The following is a 22,618-nucleotide window of genomic DNA, read 5'->3' as shown; positions in this document are numbered from 1 at the left end:
ATAAAATTATTTCAGTGCCTGTTGGGTATGTGTATGGGCAAAAAGTTGATGTGAAACTCAGAGTAAGTGTCAGGGAGGATGTTAAGAACGGCAAAAACAAGTCTGAAGAAGCCTTTGATCATGATACTGTTGATTCGCAGCCGTCAGTTACGGCCCCTAAACCTCAGCTAGAATATGATGGTTACTCATTAATTCCATGACTTTGTACTGAACTTTGGAGTTGTTTGCATGACTTTAACTTTTTTTTTAAAGAAGAGTGCATCATGAAAGCGTATGTTTTAAGTCATAGGAATTATCAAACATAAAACATTATCCAGTGCTCCAAGAGTTAACGCCCTCTTTGCTTTTGCTTTTCTTTTAGACAAATCCATTGTGATGCCATTTCAGAAAAGTTTTAATGCAAGAAAGTGTGCTGCCGAAAAACCCTGTAAGTTTAAGGAAACTATTGTAGGTTATGGGAATATTTTCTCTGCATTTGTCCCATCCTTAAATTTTCACTGACAGGAAGAAAGATGATGCATAACTGGCAATGTTTTGGTGATTACAGTTTACAGCAGCTGTTCTCGATTTGGACGCTGTCAGAAACATAATCCTAGAATGGCAAGTTGCGACTCAAATAATGACTGAATTTATCATATATTATTTAAAATACAGTATGTTTCCATTACATTACATTATATATGACTACGTTTAAAAATCTGTCTATGTTTGTGCAAATTGCAAATTGTTGTCAACCCAAGAACATTTGTACTCCTCCACCACTTCAACCTCTTGACTCTACGTCTAAAATCAATAATCATGTCCTTGGTTTTAAGACAAGATGGTTTCTATCACACCATCTAACAAACGCTGCCAATGCAGGGCCATGATTCATTTCAGATCCTGAAAGCAAGGACACCAGGACTGTGTTGTTTGAAAACTTAAAGGAACAAACTGAAATATGTTCTTACCTGAGCTTAGACAACTTGATACATACCTGTCTGGTCTTTCAGGTACGAACATATCACAGTATGGAAAAACGGTGGCCTGTTCCTTTAACCAAGAACCAATTGTTCTGAGTGGCCCAGCAACTGTAGATTATGAACAGTAGTGGAGGCAGGACAATCCCCTGAGGAGATCCTGTGTTAGAGATGGACTCTGGGGACATCTGGCCATTTACAAGCAATTGCTGGATCCTGTTAGCCTGGCTAACGCCAGACTAAAATCACAACTGATACTTAGTCTGGGGACAAAAAAAACTGCCTTTGGGTCCAGACCACCCAGTTGAGATTCACTGGTCTACAGTATTTGGTGTCTGAACTGCAACGGATACATATCATGAACATATAACTTAACACAGAAAGGCCCGCCTTGCCTGTGAATCAAACTGCAAATAAATAAACTTAAAATCTTATTACCAGTTGGCAACCCCAAAAGACAAAAGTTAAAAGGAAAAAAGACCAGATACGGTTTGTTTACAACATGGACCTAAGTGTTTGCATTCAGGTACCGTATCTCCCTCTTAAATAGGGTCATGCTCTCATCAAAGATAAATGCTAAAACGTGATCCAGTGCACTCGTGTGTATACCCACAGTAATAGTTATTTTCCTACTCTCTCTGTTGTCTGAAGACCATAAGCCCGTTGTGCAATTGATCTCTGAGGCTGAGCCGGTGCATTTCCAAAGCAGATACAGAACACAATCAATTTGAGGCAGGAGCGGCCGGCGCCACCGCAGTTTGTGGGTAACTCAGGCTGCCCCTCTCTGTCTCTGGAGGAAACACACCATAAATCACTTCTATTGGACCATGGCTTCACCACAGCTGGTACCAAGAGGCCAAACCGGGATCAGGAATGCAGCAGTGGAGTTGGCAAATAAACCAGTGGGCAGATGCACTTTTATGACTTTGTTAAATCAAGAAGGATTTCCCAGAATTTACTCCAGGCTTCCTGAATACAAATGACATAAACACGGAATATTGTCGAGGAGAAAGTGCCTGTGCTATAGTCGCTCGCTCCCAACAAAGTTATTGTTATCATGATGCATAACACTTACAAAGCATTCCTTATTTGTTGCATAGGCATAAGTTGTCGACTCAGTCTAACTAGGTTGTACAGTACAGACAATGCTTTCAAATTGCGCAGTTTCTTCCACACACAACAAAAATCAGGCCAAAACAGCGCCTTGCTTTAAGATCCATTAATTTTTCATGAGGCAGCAGACGGCTCTATAGAGGGGTGTGATGTCCTCTTTCACGATGTCCTTGCTACACTTTCTCCTATGCTGACTTCAGGTAATAAATTGGCCGGTCTCTGTGTTTTGATGACCGCACACGGGACGATAATAATCTTTGGCACTGTGCTGCGTTGTTGATTAATTGTTGATTTTCCTTCAGAGGAGAACAAAGCGATGCATTTTACAACATTGTCCGTGATTACTGTGATTTACTGCCTGATTGCGAAGGTTATCTCGGTCTCTGATAAAAGCAGTCCTCTCGTGTGGGAACAACCTTGGACAGATCGCCGCTCAATTTGCAAAGGGGTGCTTTGAAATTACTCTTGAAAGAAACTTAGCTCTGGTTCATCAAGGCAGGCAGAGTACTTCCATGTATTAGCGTAGCGAATATCTATCCTCTATGAAGTACATCAAGGGCGAGGGGAAGTGCCCATGTTTGAGAAGACATGCGTGATTATTTGAAGAGATAAAGCGGCTCATTTGTATTCAGAGGCCGAGGGCTGAGTACATCCCTGCCGGACTGATACTTGCAAATGAAAGCACCCACAGGTCGAATCGATGCTGCACAATCACAGCGTAAAGAGGCACACCAAGGCCGCCAATATTTTTGATAACACCTACTGTTACTCCTATGCAGGGCAATCAGCAACACACACTTATGCAATAGGGGACCTTTTATTCCAATTGAATTCTTCAGGATTAAAAACAATCTCTTTGGCTAATGCACAGACTTTCTTTGTCTCTGCACTTCCTTTGTATTGAAACTTCCGGTCAAGCACAAAGTCTGCTCATTAAGCGGAGAACGAGGGACAATGTTCGCCGCTAAAATCTGATGTTTAGATTGATTGGTAACGCTTTATAATAAGGGAACATAAATTCATGCATGAATTCATCATAATTCGTGCATTAATTCATCATGTGAATCACCTGTGAGTTCATGATGCTTCATGATGAAATACTCATGAATGAAATACAATGAACTCATTAATGATAACGATTAATTTATCATGATCATGATGAATTTTTATGCAGAAGAAATAAACGGTGGCAAGGACCAAAAAGTGTATAAAGTAAAAATTATCTCATGATTAGTTCATCATGAATTCATTATGAATGTGCCCCTTAAAATGAAGCATTGGAGCTTTGATAACTTCTGTTTAAACAAACTAGCAAATAGTTTGGGGGTTCGAATCAAGACTCTCACTTGTGCACACTGTCATTGTGTCCCTAGGCAAGACACTTCACCCACCTTGCCTGTGAGAATGTAGTGTAAGAGTGAACGTGTGGAGGGCCGATGTTGCAAATTGGCAGCCTCGCTTCTGTCAGTCTACCCCACGGCAGCTGTAGCTACAACAGTAGTTTCCTACCACTGAGTATGGAGTGAATGAATAATACAATGTAACCTTAGTTTGCTGACGAAGCCTTTTGGATGAGAGGCGAAACGTTCGAGACTTCCATTACTGAATACAGAAGTTGACTCCACTACCTTCATTGAAAATGCAATGTAAAAGCACTCTTTATATCCAATGCATTATTTTTATGAATTATTCTTTTTATGTTGGTTGGGAACGCAGCTCTAATATATTTATGTTTACAAGTATTCAAAATGTTTGTTTTCTTTTAAATAAATAAATGAACAAAAAAGTCTAATATTTTGATTTAAGCTCTCTTCTGTTTGTAAGTGCTCTCCTAAAACAGGTTCTGTATCTATTAAGTTATCAAAGCTACAACTCTTCATTTTAAGGGGCACATTCATAATGAAATCATGATGACAAAGATTTTATCATGATCATGATAAATTAATCATTATGATTAATGAGTTAATTGCCTGAATTAATGTTGTGAAGAACATCGTGGCCAAGCGCAAGAGCTCCACCGCCGTGGTCATCTTCTACGGATTTCCCATCAACCAGTGCTCCTCATGTGACCAAAACAGTGAAGATGGCGGCCGCGACACAACGATCTTTCACCAAAAGAAAAAAAAAGAGTGGTGCGCACTGAATGGGTGCTGCTGCCGAATGCTCTCTCATCGAATGCAATTTCTCCATCTGTGAGATCAATAAAGTATCATCTTATCTTAATTCATGAGTATTTTATCATGAAGCATCATGACCTCATATTAATTCATCATGAATTATGATGTATTTATGCATGAATTCATTATGAATTATGATTAATTCATGATTAATTCATGTACCCTTAGTATAAAGCGTTACCAAAACGGTTTTATATTGGTGTAGTAATTTTATCTTGACCCATGAAAACCTCCGGAATAAGGTGAATAGGCTTTTGTCTAATAACTATAAATTTGGCAGTTCAAACTGAGTTTGAACTAGTTCTCTTCTTTGAACCCAAACAGAAAATCTACCAATGGTTAACCTGATCATAATTTGTTTGGGATTAGGTTCCCAAACCTGCCATATAGTCACCAAAATTGTCACCACTTTTGGAGACCATGAGGTATAATTGGACCTTTGAGTGACTTTTGGTCACACAAATCTGTGAAAAATCTGAAATTCGACAGTGACCATAGTTACCACCTCACTGGTAACTGACCTCCACTTCCAATTTAAACGATAGGTTGTTTTGAGTGTTTTGATGTCATGTGAACACCACCTATAAGCTAAACGTGAGGTCATTTGTGTTTGGTCTGTGGGGAGTTATAGTGCGCTAGCATTTGAGAAGCTTGTTATTCTCAAAACCGTCAATTTACTGAAAGGTGTAACTGTTACTCTTATCATAAACTCTAGTAATACAAGTTCATAATATTTACATCCACTGACTCATCGACTACTGATAAATAAACATAAACACATTTATTGAGTGTCTCGTAAGTGTCTCTTCAAATCACAAGGTCTCCTTCTCATTGAGCAACAGAACTGTTTCAACGCATTTATAAATTTTAGCGGCATACCAAGACATGTTTCTTTCAGAGCAACCCGTGCTTATAGCTAGTTAACACTGCAGTACACGACACAGACACAAAGCAAACAGGATCCTGAAGAATAAATCTATGAATAAATATTGTAGTTTACCGCTGAGATGAGTCACATCTGTGGAGGATTGTTTGAAGCTCTCATTTCCATTTCTCTGTGAGCGACTCTGATTGGCATTTAGACAAAGCTCTCAGGACTGAGAGGAGGACTGACATTTCAGATGCTGTTTATGGGGATCGTTGTGTGTGAAGCGATACGTTAACTCGGCGTTAACACAGCAGCAGTACGTTCTGTTTATATGTTTAGTGTAATTGTGGAAAAACAAACCTGTCACATGAAGAAGGACTTACAAAAAATGATTTTAAAAAATGATAACAATGTTTTTCCCCCTCAAATCTCCCCAGAAAACCCCCACATCATAAGAAAATAATAAACTAAACTAAGAAAGAGTAAGTTTTCCCAAAGCTCTGTTTCCAAATCAATCATTTCTGGACAACTTAAGAGTTCAGTGACAACAAGAAGTGTATTTGAAGGAATGCAATCTGAATCATTTGCGTTTTTCCGACCCAGTGCTCGTGTAAATTTGTTAATACATGTCTCATTATCAGTCGTCTGTGTCGTGATGATCATGCGTGACGTGAGAGGTGCGGGCCAACACACCTGAGCTCCGGCGTGTGGCACAGTTGTGTTTCTGAGACAATTCAATTACAGTTTCTGCCATCTTCGCACCACCTCTGTATGACCTGCACCAGCGCATTCTGCTGACAGTCGACCAATGGAGAGCAATGCCGACCGTGGTCTATGCGGGACTCAAACTGACTGAAACGAACAGAGGTTAATGGGACGGTTACAAGCAGCTCATTCCGATCTTCTCCACCTTTTTACTGTGCTTTCGGTGCTATACATGCGGAAAATTAGCCACAGTACGATTTCACAGAGCACAAAAGAACATTCAAATTGCAGGTCTTACCTCGATTTGCAGAGGAGGAGGTCGGAGGAGCACTTTGAATCGAGCCGTCACTGCTGGATCTTTCTCATAACCTGTAATTATATCTGCAGATTGTGCTATGGTTCACCAGGATAATGTCAGAGATTACAAGCTTACAGTAATCTTGCTTTTTCTCTCAGAGTGAAGCACCACTTGCATCGGGGCCGCCTACATTTCAAATATCACTTTTCCTTTTGTTGCAAATCTTGCTTAATCCATGTTTAGATCCCTAATTTGATTAAAAAGTAAAATACAAGCGTGCGCCAAAACTTACCACAGAAAAGTGAGCTGTTTGACTGAATCACAAACTCACATTTCAACCGAAAACTGAACACATTTTTTACAAAGTGTCAGCAACGGCTTAGGAAACTCCGTAAGCTTTAAGTGCACCAGTCAGTTTGGTTTGGATCCCTCAGCGCCATTGAGTGGATCTATTCTTCACTGTGCACCGTTGAAGGCGATGCTGCGCCACAAGTGAGGTTCCTAATACACTAATTAAGTTATTATCTATATTAAAGCTGCTTTGTGCAACTTTTTATGTGAAAAAAAAGTTGATATTTGTGCGTATTTGACCTGGTAGTGACCCAGCGGCTGTATGAGTGGTCAGCAAGGCGCCTTTATTTTCCATCACAGTGGTCTCTAATTGTTTGGAAGATTTTCACTGCTGACGGAGCCTCTCACCAGAAAACGTACAACCTAGAGTTCAGTTCATATAGGTTCACAATCATTTCGACAGTCCAACATCGGTCCATATGAAAGAGTTTGTAGAATCCAGGTACATAACTTGATGTTCAAGAGGTGAAGTTTTCACAGCAGTTTCAAAACAGTATAAAAAAGGGGGAGCGAGCATGCCATCAGGACCCTATTACAGTAAATTCCATATGAGACCGAAGCAAATGATGGGAAGGCTAATATTTCAGACTACGAGCTTACATACCAGGTGAATGGTTGCGTTGCGCTCTCCAGACGAGCTATTACGGGACACCGAGCATCCGACCCTGCCCAGCCTCCGGACCAGCGCTAGCAAGCTAAAAATAATGACCATCTATTAACGACCACCCAATCATTACAGCACAAACGCCATGGCACTAGCTTACCAGCGATGCATCATGGAAGTTGACTCCGACTCCAGCACGACTTGAACAACATGTAAACAACTCGTCCACTGCACACCTAGCCCGAGTGCTGCAGAAAGGGCTCCTTTTATAGCACCCCCTACATCTGATAACTGATAACTAATTAACTGAAGGCTCTTATCCCCCAACTTACTACACATACAAATTGTATAATGCACCTTTAAGCATTTATCCTTTTCTTTGAGGATCCAGAAGAGCAGTAATTGTTTTATTCATTATAATGCACCGTATTTGTATCATGCCTTTGGACACTGAAAACCACATTCAGCCACACCTTCCATGGGGCTGACCGACAGATGTGGCTTCCAATTTGTGCCAATGGCCTCTTGAACAGCCTCATTCATTCACCACAGTAATACTTTGGCTCGGTGAGTGCAGTGTCTTGCCCTTCTGACCTGGCATCGAACCAACACAAAACATATGGGCTAAGAGTTAACTTATTGTTTTTCATGCCATCAAATACACTTCAGTAAGAATGCCGATGTGAGTCTCAGTTACAGTGCTTAGTTGAACTGTCACATCCCACACATGGCTTTTGAAAGTGAGGTTAAACTCCTGCATGTCACTATATGGGTATGAATAATATAAATGCTTTTACATGTGCACTGGCATGACTCTACATCTCTTGATAGCCTCTCCGCAGCACACATTTGAGCGATGCATACACACACTGATTATGCGTTTTATGTAAATTCAAACGGCGCATACGTAAAACTCCCACAAACTCAACCATTCTTTTTGAACTACCCACACTTTCATCTGCTTTTGAGAAGAAAAAAAACAACAACTTCCATTTGATCTCTGAATCTGTTTTTACATAATATTTTATATCTCTTCTACGTAAACCCATCTTTTATATTTTATAACGATATAAAGATCATCTGTGCTCATTTCTTTAGGTTTTCACTGCTGATTGAGCAGTATCCATGGTTACATACTGTATATATTCTCTTCCGAAAACCTACCAGAAATCCTAAAATACCTGACATAAAATTGATCCTGAAGCACCATAGGAGCCACCGGGATGGAAAGTAAAGGCGCTAAGCTAACAATTCAGTCGCTGGGTCACCGAAAGGTCAAATACACAGTAATATCAACTTTTACGAAATGCTGATACAAACTTTTGACGGGTGCTGTATTTCAAGTGCCCCTATACATAAGCATCAATATTGTACATACTTTTCATACACATGTTTTAGTTAAAGTGCCCATTAACAGAAACACACACAACTTCAAAGTCTTCTTGACACTTGCTCTCCTTTAAAACGCTTCGTTTCATGAAATTAACAATCACTGAGGTCAGCACATGCCAAACAGTATTAAAAGTCAAAAGTGGATTTGCTACAATAGAGTTTTTAAATAAGCGCAAACGTATTAGTGAATATTTGAATCTATTTTATTTTAGCCTTAAAGGGGCTAGATGCAAGTTGGCCATTTTATACTTAGGTCATACGTGTAACTGTACCTTCTATATTAAGCTCGTGCATGACGGCACTTCGGACCCGAAGTAACAACTTTTTGAGTGACAGTGCAGGATTTTAGAGGCAGTTGTGGTGAACAGGTCTGGGCTCATTCTACACATTAGGACATTGTTGGAGCAAATAGGGGGAGGAAAAAACATCATTTTAACATTTTTAAACTCCGTATAGTCCCTTTCACAGAGAGGATTTTTTTTGTATATATACCTATCCTTATAGTACTTCACAAATTTCTTTCACGGAGTGGCAAGTTTTTGTCTAATCAATGGCCTGTGTAGGCATGTGTGCAGTACTTTGATTTGGTTGTCCTGCCTCATGTTCATTACGGGAGCCATTCAAGAAAAATTGGGCAAAAAGCCAAAACAAACCACTGGTGAAGAGTGGACAGCAGGGATCATGCAAAAGCGCAGTTTATGGCACATGAAGAGGAAAGCTCTTTACAAACTTCTGTGTCATGGGGACTGACATTCAACGGGCACTCCCTTGTTCTCCCCCATGTACCCTACCACTAAAAACATGCACAATATGCTTATCTTTATACCTTTGAGTCATTTACAATCCAATAACTCCAAAAGTAACCCACAAACTTTTATAATTATTATCCAATCGACCACTTTGCATGAAAAAAGGCTACTGCAGAACTTCAGTGTTTGAAGGACACCTTGCCGTAACCACTAACCTTAAATACTGCTCTGTGTACAGCTGCTCCCATTAGGTCATTACCCTGTTTAGTGGAATAGTACCATCAGAGTGATCGCAGATGCTTTGGTAGAGGACAGCGGAGCAGAAACACTGGGTGACCTTGTGGAGAACATTAGCATAAAGCTGCCCTGTGGGTCTTATATAATGGCCGTGGTGAGGTGTGTATGAAAGTACTCACTTCTATAACCTTGTACTACAGTAACCCGGTGACAAAGAGGCGCCGGCACTGCCCATTCTGAGTGATCTGCAGTCGTAATAGGAGAGCATAATATTTTGACAGGTGCAAATTTATAACACCTTATGCCTGACCATGTGTTATTATTTTTATCTCCCAATCATTTTTGTCAAAGCCGAAGTGAGGTTACTGAAGAGTCATCTGGAAAAGTTTGGAGAGTAAGAGAGAAACTCCATTACAATGTATTTGACAGTGAAGTTGCTCCGAGCATCTCAGCCCGTGTATCTATACGTTAAAGACTTTTAGCTTCATAGGCAGGTAAAAACCATCAAATAAATGCATGTATTGGAGAAGCCTTGCATCACATGTACGATTGGTTGGAATATAAAAAGGCTATACAAAAGAATAGATGAGGCACCAAGCAGGGGTGTCTCTACGAGGTGGCCGAGGGAGGCACGGGCCACCTTTGAAATCTGATTGGCAGTATTTACATTTTGCCTGTATTACCAAGCAATAGCAAATATAGAAACATTTCCATATACACAAACCAATGTGAGTTCACTAGAGTGAAATGTACATGTTCAAAATCCCAAGAGAAATTTGGCTTAAAGATTTCTTTTTTTCAAGTGGTGGAACCAAATTTGTTATGTCCTCCTTTGGTATATTGTAAACTCAGACATTTGTGGAAATAATACTGTGCATCTAATTATAAAGTATTCACATACATTTTATTGACATTGCAGGTTAGTTATCTAGCTTTTCTGTGACCCTGAAACGTGACCAGTTGTAAAATGTGCTTAGAGACTCATATCTGTGAAGTATTGGGATGCCTCAAAGGATTGAGTTTGAACCTCAGCTAACATGTTAATTTTCCGGTCTCACTCTGTCATTATTTATAATGAAAAGAATCAGTTATTGGGCTTTTAAGTTAAAGACAAGGGCCATGATGCCAACTTAGTGACACCTGTTGTGACAAGTTTAGTTAAAGTTAAGCTAGTAACCAAGCCGGCGCCATTCTGCCTGGCTCCCTGCTGGGTGACCAGACCGGTTTCTTCCTGTACCCCAGATGGACGACAGCCTGATGCATTACCATGCAAAGCGCCTTTTGGTGGCCTGCAACTGTATTACCATTTCTATGTGTATGCTGTGCTTCCCGTGTGGTGTGCCTTTGGTGTCTTTGGTGTGCTCACCTATGAAAGATGATGCCAAAGCTGAGCCGGGCAGAGCTTACCATGAACTCGCGGCATGTGTAACCCTCTCCGCAATGCATTGTGTAATAAACTTCACATGTTGACTAGAAAAACATCTCTTAAGCTTTATTAAGTAAGAAAATCCACAACACACCCCTGGACACCACTGTGAAAACATCAAGTTGGTATCAGTTGAGCAAAACAACCAATATTCCTGATGCTGTAATTGTAGATATTTTACAGCATATTACGATTTTGTTGCTCTAAACTGGAGACATTGTAACACAGGAGCAGTGGTAAACAAGCCTGCTGCATTGGTGTGCAGAGCTTGATGCTTTTGCAAACCAAGGCACGAGTTGATCAATAACAGATACACAATATTTATGCGCAGTCCAGGTGCCTGTGAGTTGCTCTGTGTTTTCTGACTCAAATCTCCCAACACATAACATGTACAGCGCATACATGCTTCATTCTGCAAAGTGTTTTTTTTTTTTGCTCTCATCTGCTTCTGTCATGAATTATTTACTGCAGTCAGATCGTACTCGCTCATTCCATTTTCATGCTCTGGTTCCGTGTAGAAGGCCAAAACAACTCAGTAATAAGTTGGCGAGTTCAGCTGTAAAGTACTCCCAAAATGTACTTGGAAAGTTTAATGCTTTACCTTTAGAGAAAAACATTTAACCGGGTTTGCAGCTAGCACCAGTAAAGACTGAGACAAATTGGAAAGTTGATTTTCAATTAACAATAAAAAAAATGGAGAGAAAAAGGCAGGGGAAATCAGAAGTAGAAAAATACAAATTCAAGTAGGCCTAAAACAAAACAAACCCTACTATATTTTTTCCACAGCGTCAGTCATGCAATAATGGTCACCAAATCAACATGACGCACGTGACACAATGTGCTTTAATCCCATCTAAACTTACTTGTCAACAAATGAGCGTACCTCTGCCTGCCGCCTGGGGGCTGCTCTCTGTACTGTGTTGTTTGAAATACTGGGGCGCACTGAACATTTGGGATTGCTTCAGTCCAACGCAGCAGGACTGGGACCACGCTGAGCTCCAACTCTTCACATCTCAAAGGCAGCCGCGAGCTTTGTCTGAACAAGCAAGGCAATTTGACTTCTCACGAAAAAATACATCTATATATAATTCAACCAATCTCCGAGGTCTAAACTCAACACAGAAATGTGCACAGAAACATTTTTGGAGAAAGGGCAAATCAAGTCATATTTTAGAGAGAGGGAAAAAAGAATGGAATTGTGTGGCAACCCCCCCCAAACAATAGGCACCTCCGTCGTAGGAGTAGAAGTAGTCATAGTAGTAATTGTGAAAGGTTAGCGCTCCTGCCTCAAAAGGTCCTTGGTTTGATTCCAGTGTTTGCATGTTCCCAACGGTTTCTTTGGTTGAGAACCGTTGACAACATGGGGTATACATGATTTTCTCATAGAAATCATAGAAATCCCGAAAATAAAAATGACTGTCAAAACACTTTTCCTGCAATGTATATTGGCCATAAGGAATAATGCCCGACCAGGTGTCCAATACTAGAAATAAATGGACAACGCAGAGGCGAAGTCTATTTATTTCTGATTATGGACACCTCGGAGGGCATTATCCCGCTTAAATACCATGGTCTCATAAACTCATTGGGGCCTGTTTACTTTTTTATTTTTTTGTCCTGGGCAGGAGTTATCTCACTAGCTAGTTTGTTGCAAATGCCCATATATGGTCATGTTTGAAGCAGCCAGAGGGGAAAAACAAAGAAAAAAGAACTGAACTGTCTCCCATTTCTCCACCATTACTTACAAATGCTGAATTTTGAATATATTTTTCTGCTATATAAAGTACAGAGACATGGAGAGGCGCAAAGGGGTTCAACAGCCCATTAAAAAAAAAAAAAGATGGACAATGCTTACTAGGAAGTATGCTAACCGATGCTAACGTTAACGAAGCGATACTAACGAGTGCCGTTTTTCACTTCTACTGAACAATTTGCTGAAAAAAAAAACATCCATAAAGACCCGAGTTTGGCTTGGCATTACTGGTGTGTGATAAATGTTTATATAGTCCAACAGAAAAGAGTGAAAAATTGTGATTTCTATGAGAAGTTTTCTTCCCCCTCGGCTAGGCCATGCCCCCTTGTTTGACACGTTGCCGTCTGTGTCTATAGAACGTGATTTAAAGAAGAACTAAGTAACTTGTTTACCTCAATAAATCCTTTTCGTAGTCCCTCTGGGGGTAATACAAGTGTTAATGGGATGATTGGGGGGTCTTTCATCTCCCCCTGGTGTCTCAATTGCAAATTCCCCAATACACACTAATGGAATCGCGAAGAAGCTAACAGGCTAATGGGCAAAGCTAACTGCAGCTAGCGCCACTTAAACAGTATTTACAGCCAAGTTTCTGTGAAAAAAATTACCTCCATTGTGTAATTGGATGAACAATATCCCTCTCTCCCTTTGCCTTTACTGTCAGCGTAGTATTTACTTTCACACGGACAATTAATGAGTATAAAACCGCAACATACTACGACACCTGCAGTGGTGTTTATGGCCTCTAGGGGGATGAGTTACTTCATTCTGCTTTAACTGTTGCCGGACTATATTGGTGTAGATTAACACTTTTTAACGTACACCCTGCAGCCAACCAGAATCGAGTATTCACCCAGACTATGGTATGAATTGTATTACTTTACGGTATATAATTTTGATAGAACTACAGTGCTTCCCAGGCAGCACAGGTTTTGGTTCACTCACTGGTCAAAACGTCATTGCGTGGGCTATAGATATAGTTAGCGAAATAGTGCATCATTTATTGCCGTTCTTAAAAGCTCTCCTCCTCCTCAGTCTGGTACATGTGCACATGGCAGCACCTCCGTTCTTTTGCAGGCAGAGCTTCACCGGGCCTAATTGTGTCTTGGAGCTAGTGCACGGCTCATCTCTGGAGAGCTCATTATAACATCCACAAGCAGCTCGGGCAGTGCAGCCGCGCTCCTCTCATCCCGTCAGCTTGTACAACATAACCGTCGAAAATCACCACTGCCCCTCTGCGCTATTGACGAGAATAAAGCAATTATTGTTGATTAGGAAATGTCTCTGTGCACCAAAAGACAGAGACATGAAGAAAAACTGTATACAGAGGATTTTGATCTTGCCGCTTGATGTTGACGCTAAGTGACATGTTTTGTCAGTTTCAAAGTGCTTGGAAAGTTTGGTTGAATTGACACAAATTAAAAATGCCCAAAAGCAAAAGTGGGTCTGATCCATTTGAGCAGATGTACAGTGACAGGACTTTGCCACTCATCTTTGCGTCTTGGTTAAGATCTCCAGCGCTGTGTTGAAAATGATATAATAAAAGCTGGTCACAGAGGTGCCAGGGAAACACAGGACCAGACAGTAGCAGTGAAAGCAACGATGTTCAGACTTCCCTGTCCCCAGGCACTCCCTCCACAATCCTGTTTTCAAACAAAAAGGAGCGTGTTACTTTCCAAAACTGTTCTGTATATGAAAAAAAAGTTACTTCTGGTAGCATCAAAGTGTCTGCCCCAAAAAAAGAGAAAAAAGAAAAGAAATGAAAAATCAACATTGTGTACATTATCCATCCATCACTCCAAGCCTCCATGGCCAGATCATGAGGCAGCAGTCTCAGCAGAGATGCCCACACTTCCCTATAAGTAAGTAAGAAAGTAAGTGCTTTATTTATCATTGTTCAATTGTACAGTAGCCCCGGACCCTAACACAGAGCATGCAGACGCTGAAGACTCCTCATTGGTAACTTTCACTTAAGTTGCGCGCACTGTAAACACTATGGGGAAACTAGCAAATAATACCTGTGGATTATTATTCTTCGTTTTTTAGACGACTCCTAGCAATAGGACTTTTTGCTAGCCACACAAGATGAAGTGAGGAAGCGGCCATGTGTTTATGGAGTTTTAATGAGGCTAAACCATTGGTTACACAGACGTAAGGAGGACGCGATGCTTCTCAGGGCTACGGGTGAGTCCATGTTTACACCATGGTTCACATCTGTCTGGATTCAGTGCTGTTGTTAACTTACTAGCGGGACATAACTCCTTTATGCTCTCATATCATAGTGTTGAGGGCAAATGCACTGTTAGGTCATCTGCTGTTTAGTAGTCCACTGTTTAAATTATGTTTTGGAGCTGTTTGACTGCTGTCTAGAGTAAACTTTTGCTCCTTGTTGTAGGTAAGATAAGGTAAGATATAAGACTTGTCGGTAACACTGGTGTCGTGGGTGTTTGCTGATATGTGACTACATGCTTCTTTTTAGTCTATCAAGATGTGGTAAATGCGTTTAGTAGATCTGATTGTAAAAATATGAATAAAAAACATAAACACCTTGTGCAATAGCCCCACCTAGAGTTTACATCACCAGCCGTCCCTGCTGCCTTCAGTGCTCCTCTGAAATGGTGCACCGCCTCTTGGGTTTGTCCCTGATCCAGAGCGTGGTGTCCCGCACTGGTCAGCTCCTCCATCTCCTCCTCTCTCTTCCTCCTGCGCAGCTCTCTCCGCACCACAACAGTCGCCATCACCCAGTTCACCGTCTTCTCCTCGCTGGTCCCTTTTCTGTAGGTTTTTTTGTAGGTTTCAAATGTCTTTAGCTCATAAGGTAGCTGTTTGCTTACTTTTTAAAAAACCCTTCATGGCAAATACGGACTCTGCAGTAAAAAATCCACTGATTCTCACAGAAACACAGCAAAGATGTACAAAAGTATCCAGTCATACAATATGGAACTCAGAAACTTAGCAATTATCAGAAAAAGACCGTTGTACCAAGAGAGAGATTCAAGTAAATATTCTCTTAGTATCTCATGACATTCCCAGGCCGAGAGACATGCCCGAAACACCTCCCCAGGGAAACATCCAGGAGGCATCCGAAACGTACGCTGGAGCCACCAGTTGACTCCTCTCACAGTGCAGGAGCAACAGCTCTACTCCGAGCTCCTTCTGGATTACTGAGCTCCTCACCCTACCTCTACGGGAGCATCCAGCCACCCTGTATAATTCCTGCAATGAGCGTTTGTGAGGCAAATCTATTACAGGCTGGTTGGACAAAAAGTGGAAACGTTTTTGCAAAAGAAGCACTAGAGAGAGACAATGAACTATTCTCACTTATGTTAAATCACTATTGGAGCAATTGAATGTCTTGTCTTTGCTTGGGAGAAGCCGAAGAAACCATTCCCATAAACATAGCAATTTTATGTACTGCAGAATTGTATTGTCCAGAATCCAGACTGTATTATGCTGATTTACACTCGCCGTTACCACCGGGGAAGTTGTTCAAAAATGCTTGGCACATTGTAGCACAGCAGTAAAGTAATATCAAGACCATACGACAGCAACTATGTTATTTCAAGGAAAGACTGATGTATGTGACAACTTTTCACACACACTGAATTTATGTGTAGGTTTAACAATTTTACAATTTTGTTCCATTATTAAAAGCATTGGCTGCGTCAAATTCCACAAGAACAAATGTAGAGTTGTCCTGAAGAAGATGGACTATTAAATAGGTGAAATACTGTGTTGAGAAACCATCTTTTTGTCTCTCAAGAAGGACGAATAAAAGCGAAGTTATAAATCTGGAGAAAAATTACCCACTCACCGTTCACATAAAGTCGCGCCACTCTCCAGGAGTTATGGGAAGGCGTTTTTACAACACCATTGATGTGTTTGAATAAAGACGACTAAAGGTCATGGTTATGATTGAAACCAGAAACCTAAACTTATTCAAGACAAGAGTTGGAATAATATGTTTGTGTAAATAAATATGACATAAGGGCCACGTAGTTGACGGATGTTTGCATACGGCTACTAAATGATAGGTTAGTTATAGTTCATATTAGTAACGACAGAGACATTATTCTGTAGAAAGAGACAGACAAGTTATGCTTCATATTAGGATTTCTCAGCCTATTATGGACACTGCATCAACTTTTTTGATGGAATACCTCATTTTGTATGTGATATGAATAAATGATTTTTATTTTGAACATGTGGCAACAGAATTCACCTCTACAAAAGATTTAAGCAAAAAGGGTGTTAAAATCAAAAAGAACTAAAGCAAACTTGAGCGTGAACTCTCTTTCAAAGCCAAATTTACAAACACACTTGTCCAAAAAGGAGCGGGAAGAAGTGTGAGTCTTGGTCAGGTTGAAATAAAGCTTGAGCGTAAATTCAACCGGGAAGTACCTGCAGCGTTTATTGCCTCATCTCTGACTACACCTCACCAATCATGTTTTAATTTCAAGCCACACCTCCGTGACTGCCCATCACTGCAGCAACACGTTCTTGTTTAACCCAGCTATTGCCCAGGATTCCCCTCTCAAGCCCCTCGTTCACCACCTCAGCGGCTTCCTGGCGTGCTGCAACCCTCCTCCGCCCCCCCTCCACCTGGCATCATCTCTACTCTGCTCGTCGTCCACTGGCCACCTCGGACCTCATCCTCTACCACCACCAGTGTCCAGACTCTACTGCGTTCATTCATAACGCCCATGTATTTAATATCTAATGATTCATGTCCAAAAAAACTCTTCTAATGCGGCTTTGTTTCTGAATCTTTTCAGATTGAAATGTGAATTATGTATAAAAAAGTCTGGCGACATATGGGGATATTTTGACTGCAGGCCTGTACAGGCGCATCGTCAAATCTTCTCTGTGCGTTCCGCCTTTTCCAAACTTTGCTCATTAAAACTTTTGCACTTTTTACACTTATATTGAGTTGGCTATCTGTCCACATCCCCAGACTGCAGTAATTGCTGTCAGGTTGTGCTCACACAAATATACCGCCGTCTGCTGTCCTCGCTCATAGAAATAAATATATATGTGTGAGAAAGCAACACCCATTGTTGAAATTTATAGGGGAATTTGCATATGTGTGCAATTACACCACCAAACCACTGATAAGTTTTTTTGGTGTGCTTTTGTAAAATTTTACAGATTCTGTGCTCCAAAGGATTAAGTTACGATCACAATCTGCTAGGGCTGCTTATAGAAAAAATAATAATCACGATTATTTTAGTAATAATTGAAATCATGATTAATCAAATGAAACGATTTATTTTATTTATTCATTTTTATTATTATTTTTAAAAAACAACTATGGACTACATTTTCTTTGGACAAAAAAAGCATTTTTTTTTTTTACATGCTCACGTTTCTAACCTAATCCTATAGGGATACCTGCCCCCTGCTGGCCATATATTTCTATATATTTCTATGGCCAGCCCTCACACCTGTCCAACAGAGCCGCGCGGCCTGATGACATCATCACACAGCGCTAATGTTTTTTATGTCAAACCAAAGCCTGAGCCTTTAGCTTGTGAAATGCGAAGGGAACAGAAACAATCATCTCAGTGGCATGAAGTAATAAGAGTTTGTTTGAGCTCCGTTGATCTGCTCCTGAAGAAGAGTTTTAGACTTTGCTACTAAACAAAACCTGCCTGAGCAAAGGATGCTGAGGCTTTTAAAGCAGCTGTTCTTCTGTCAGCACAAGGTGAGCTCTTAACAGTGGCGTTATCTCAAGAATTAGGTATAAAAAATATTAGTACGATATTATTTACAGTTCTGTCACGCTGCGCTGGTATTTCAGCTGATCAGACGCCTCACACAAACCACGCAGGACGGACTTTTTGCGCTTTGGATGGATGAATAATCGTTTGTTCTCGATTATGCTATTTTTGTGATCGTCTAGTCAGTGTAATAATCGAAATCATAATTGAATTTAGATTAATTGCACAGCCCTACAATCTGCAAACATTTTGGTAATGTTAAAGAATTAAGTGGATGTAAAATGTATTGGCAGCTAACGGTCCAGATTGCACTCTACTCAAGCATCCTCAAAACATAAGTAGTTTTTCAGCACTTTCACTCATGAGGTTAAGATAGTAATTTTGGATTTTTTAAATTAAGACACTTCTGTATTTGCTTTATTCCTCTTTAAATGGGAGCACGGGAACAGGTGGCTGTTGAAAGGTTCACCACTAATGTAACATTATAATCAGTAAATTAGAAGCAAATGGAAAAAAGTGTAAAAACTGCAGTATGTGTATTACTGGTGCATGGCATGCAGGCTTGGCGTCTTGTGTGTTTGGTATAAAACAGTTTGGTCACAACCAGAGGTGGATTTGCCTGGCCAGCCAGACACTTCTCTTTTCTGTTCAAAAGAAGAACCGTCTTTTCCCAATTTTACCACTATTGGTCCTCCCATGTAGCTGTCACCACATTAAAGATGGCGTGCACAGCTACTGATACATTGTTTTCTTCTGCACTTCTGTCTGTTCTAAATGAGAAACAGCCTTGCACTGGCAGACATGCCATCCCTTCCTTGTTTATTGTTTACTGAAAAGGCTTCATGCAGCTTGTTTCTGTGTCATATCCGCCATTTCTCTAATTGATTGTTTCCATCTGTCAATCACGGCCACTGGGAAATCGCTGAGCTCACGCTCGCTCCCAGACTACATGTCTTGTAGCATCTTTATGGAAGTAGTTTGTAGTTTGACTGGCCAGGCAAGAGGTACATAGTTAAATTACACATATGCACTTCTGCAAGTACATTTTTCATACAGTACTTTTATTTGTTCTTAAGAAATAATTAAATGAAATATCTGTACTCTTATTTGAGTAACAAAAATAAAATAATTATGTCACAACTGAAACATGAATCAAACTTTTATGCTTAAACAGTTACTCAGTTCTCACAGTGTAGTACAATTTTCTTTCCTTTTTCGTTTTTACTCTTGCTTGAGTAAGTGTTTGGGCCACTACTTTTTCCAACTACTTGAGTAGAAGTATTATAAAGTAACATTACTTAATTGGGCTACCCACCTCTGGTCTCAACCTGCCCTGTTTTAGACTTGTTTTGGTGATACACGCTGAAAACTAAATGTTTCAGGAGGTGGTTCTTGGAACCACTGCTCTAAACTATTGACTAAACTGAATATGGCTTCATTAATTAAATACGGTCATTTTGCTGTTCCTATCAGAGGATGGGATGGGGATTGTCAGGACCATCCCAGTGAAAAATTGAGTCACCTCTTCTGTCCTGGCTGCGCTCCAAGAGTAAAGAGTGGATTGTCAGCATCACAATGAACTTGAGTGAGGGGTGCCCCACTTTTGCGATGAATGCTGTGTCCTTGTAGATCCAGTCACATTTTGTCCCCCCTCCTTCAAAAGCTCTGTCCCATCACTCAGAGCCCCGGGGCACACTGACCTGCCGGAAGATGACACCTCTAATGCGGGCTGACCTCCCCCTCACCCACTGCAGGGGCGCACCAGCTTTTGTCGTAGGTACAGGCAGAGAGAGGCCGCTTTTGATGCCTTTGTAACATGATTCATCTGCAGGACACTGTGGGGGCTATACACAGTGTTTATGTAACTCAAATATTATAAAAGATTGGAGTCATGACTTTACTCAACCTACATTGTTGAAGCTGCCTGAGTGGTGTCCGTTTTGTGATCTGGATAATACTGCATCAAGTGGCTAACAAGCTTATGGAGAATGGAGAGTGATGTTGGAGCATGTAATAACTGATACAAACGGGACCATAGTCAATGAACAATAGTAGTTCTTTCGCAAAAACAGCCAGCACAGTGTAGGCTCTCAATATAACTCTTGAGCTCTTGCTACATTTTCTTGTACACACACAAGTTATCTATTCTCGAAATCCAATTAAGAAGAAGCAAATACACATCATTTTTTAAAATATTCTTCTTCTGTCATGGTTCCTTGCCCACCCAAAAAAGCAAAATGTAGGGCTGAAACAGAGTCATACGCAGATAGAAGACTGACTCCCATTGCCGAACACTTTCATCACAACCACGTCCAATCTTATTGCTTTTATACACTGCTGGTCAACAGGTGTTTCGCCCAAACCTCTGAGTCGTTTCTCTATTCTGGAGAACATATTGCAAAAAAGTAATACTTTCCTGTTTGTGCTATTTCCAGACAGAGCAGCGAAGCATTGCTTTGCCGTGTGTTTGTGAACCTTGTCGGAGGCAGAATGAGACATTCCTCTGGTGGACAGGAGCAGGATTCATTTGGAGGGCACGCACATGATGCACACTCATATGAAATGATTACGGTCAAAGAAGCATGACGTGGTGCGAGAGCGGGCAATCTCTGAGCTCAAACCACCCGGAAACCAAATTAAAACGGGCCGCTGGAAACGCACCAGTCAGGCAGCACGGCTAACCCCCAGTAAAAGAGCTTTTCACTTTTCATTGCATCCTAAAGCACGGAATATTGGGGTGTTAGGAAAGTGTAGAAATAGATTGGACACACGAGGCAGCTTCTTGTGAATGTGCAAGTGTGTTCAATGCAAGAGGCAGATATATCCTTTTCCAATATGTGTCTATGCCGAGGAGAACACAGTTTTATATGCAGTAGTACCGTGCAATCTAAAAATAACCACCTAATGTAAATGTCAGTTTCCTAGATACTCAAAGTAACTAAACAATAACATATCTTACTCGTTCCCCTCCCATGCCCAAAGAAACAAGGGCATTATGCAGTGGTCAGAGCGGCACCTAATCCACCATGGGGCCACAGAGGCTCAGTTGGTATATAAGAGCGTCCGTCTCTGGTTCCTAAGGTCAGCAGTCCTGTTGTTGTGTCCTTGGGCGAGACGCTTCACCCACCTTCCCTGTGTATGATTGTCATGTGTCAGTTAGTGGCTGGTCAGAGGAATCAATGACAGATTTCCTGCCTCTCTTCTGTCTACCCCAAGGCAGCTGAGGTTACGATAGTAGCTTAACACCACCAAGCATGTGAATGGATAATAAACAATGTAGCCCCCCACCCTACTTCATATCCACCGACAGATGCGATAAAGTTACTGGGAGTGATTGTATTGTACCCTAAACCGGTGTATTTCCCATGCCTTTAAAAGCAAAAGTATGTTGCAGATAGTGAATACATTTTTATACGGCGTGTCACGTAAAACAATGCACCTGCTCTTGAAAAAGTTTATAGCTTTTGATTTTGCACATAAAAGCCTGTCAGATGTCTCCCACTCATTCGTCCGTGCTGTTGAGCTGAACACAGATAAAAATGATAGAAATATAAAAGTTTCTCCGAGTGCAATAATTGGAAAGCTTTCAGAACTTTGTGTGGACACATATACAGTGGGTGGGAAGAACAATTACTGTGTGCAAGGCCAGAAACCTCAGCGCGGCTCGAGGTGATAGTGGGTGCACGGACAACAAAGAACTAGCCTTGGCAAACTGACGGCTAGGGAAGAAAATTCATGTTACGCGATAAAAAAACAATAAACATTAGACCTACAGGGGGGACATGGTGTTCCTGCTATAATGGGACATTGTTATAACCCAGTGCCAGCCTAGTAACTTATTGTGATGGTCCTGTATATGCTGCAAAACACTTTATGGAGTCTGTTTAAACCTGTGATTATCTTGTGTTTTCTCCCCCTGTGTCAAGTCAAACAGAAAAACAGTATAATATATAGATACTACTTATATAGATATGATGGAATAATGCATCACAAGTTTTGTTTTCATTGTGTTCCAACTCATGTTCTGTCACTGCAGTTTTCATGTCAATCTAATCATTGATCATCTGTCTGTTTTTGCTCTTTCCACTTTTTCGGTGGCCACAGCTTTTTTGTTTGCATTGTTTTTGTATGCATTTTGTTCACACCGTTCAAATATGCCAAGATGCATCGTCAATAGAATAGTGTGGTTATCCTGATGTCTGTACTTCTATCCACTCGATGTTAATGTGTTTTTATCGCAACTTGCATAGAGACACACACTCTTTGTAT

The sequence above is a fragment of the Gobius niger genome (assembly GCF_951799975.1).
Source record: "Gobius niger genome assembly, chromosome: 1".
NCBI lineage: Eukaryota > Metazoa > Chordata > Actinopteri > Gobiiformes > Gobiidae > Gobius > Gobius niger.
Note: the sequence above shows the minus strand (reverse complement) of the source record.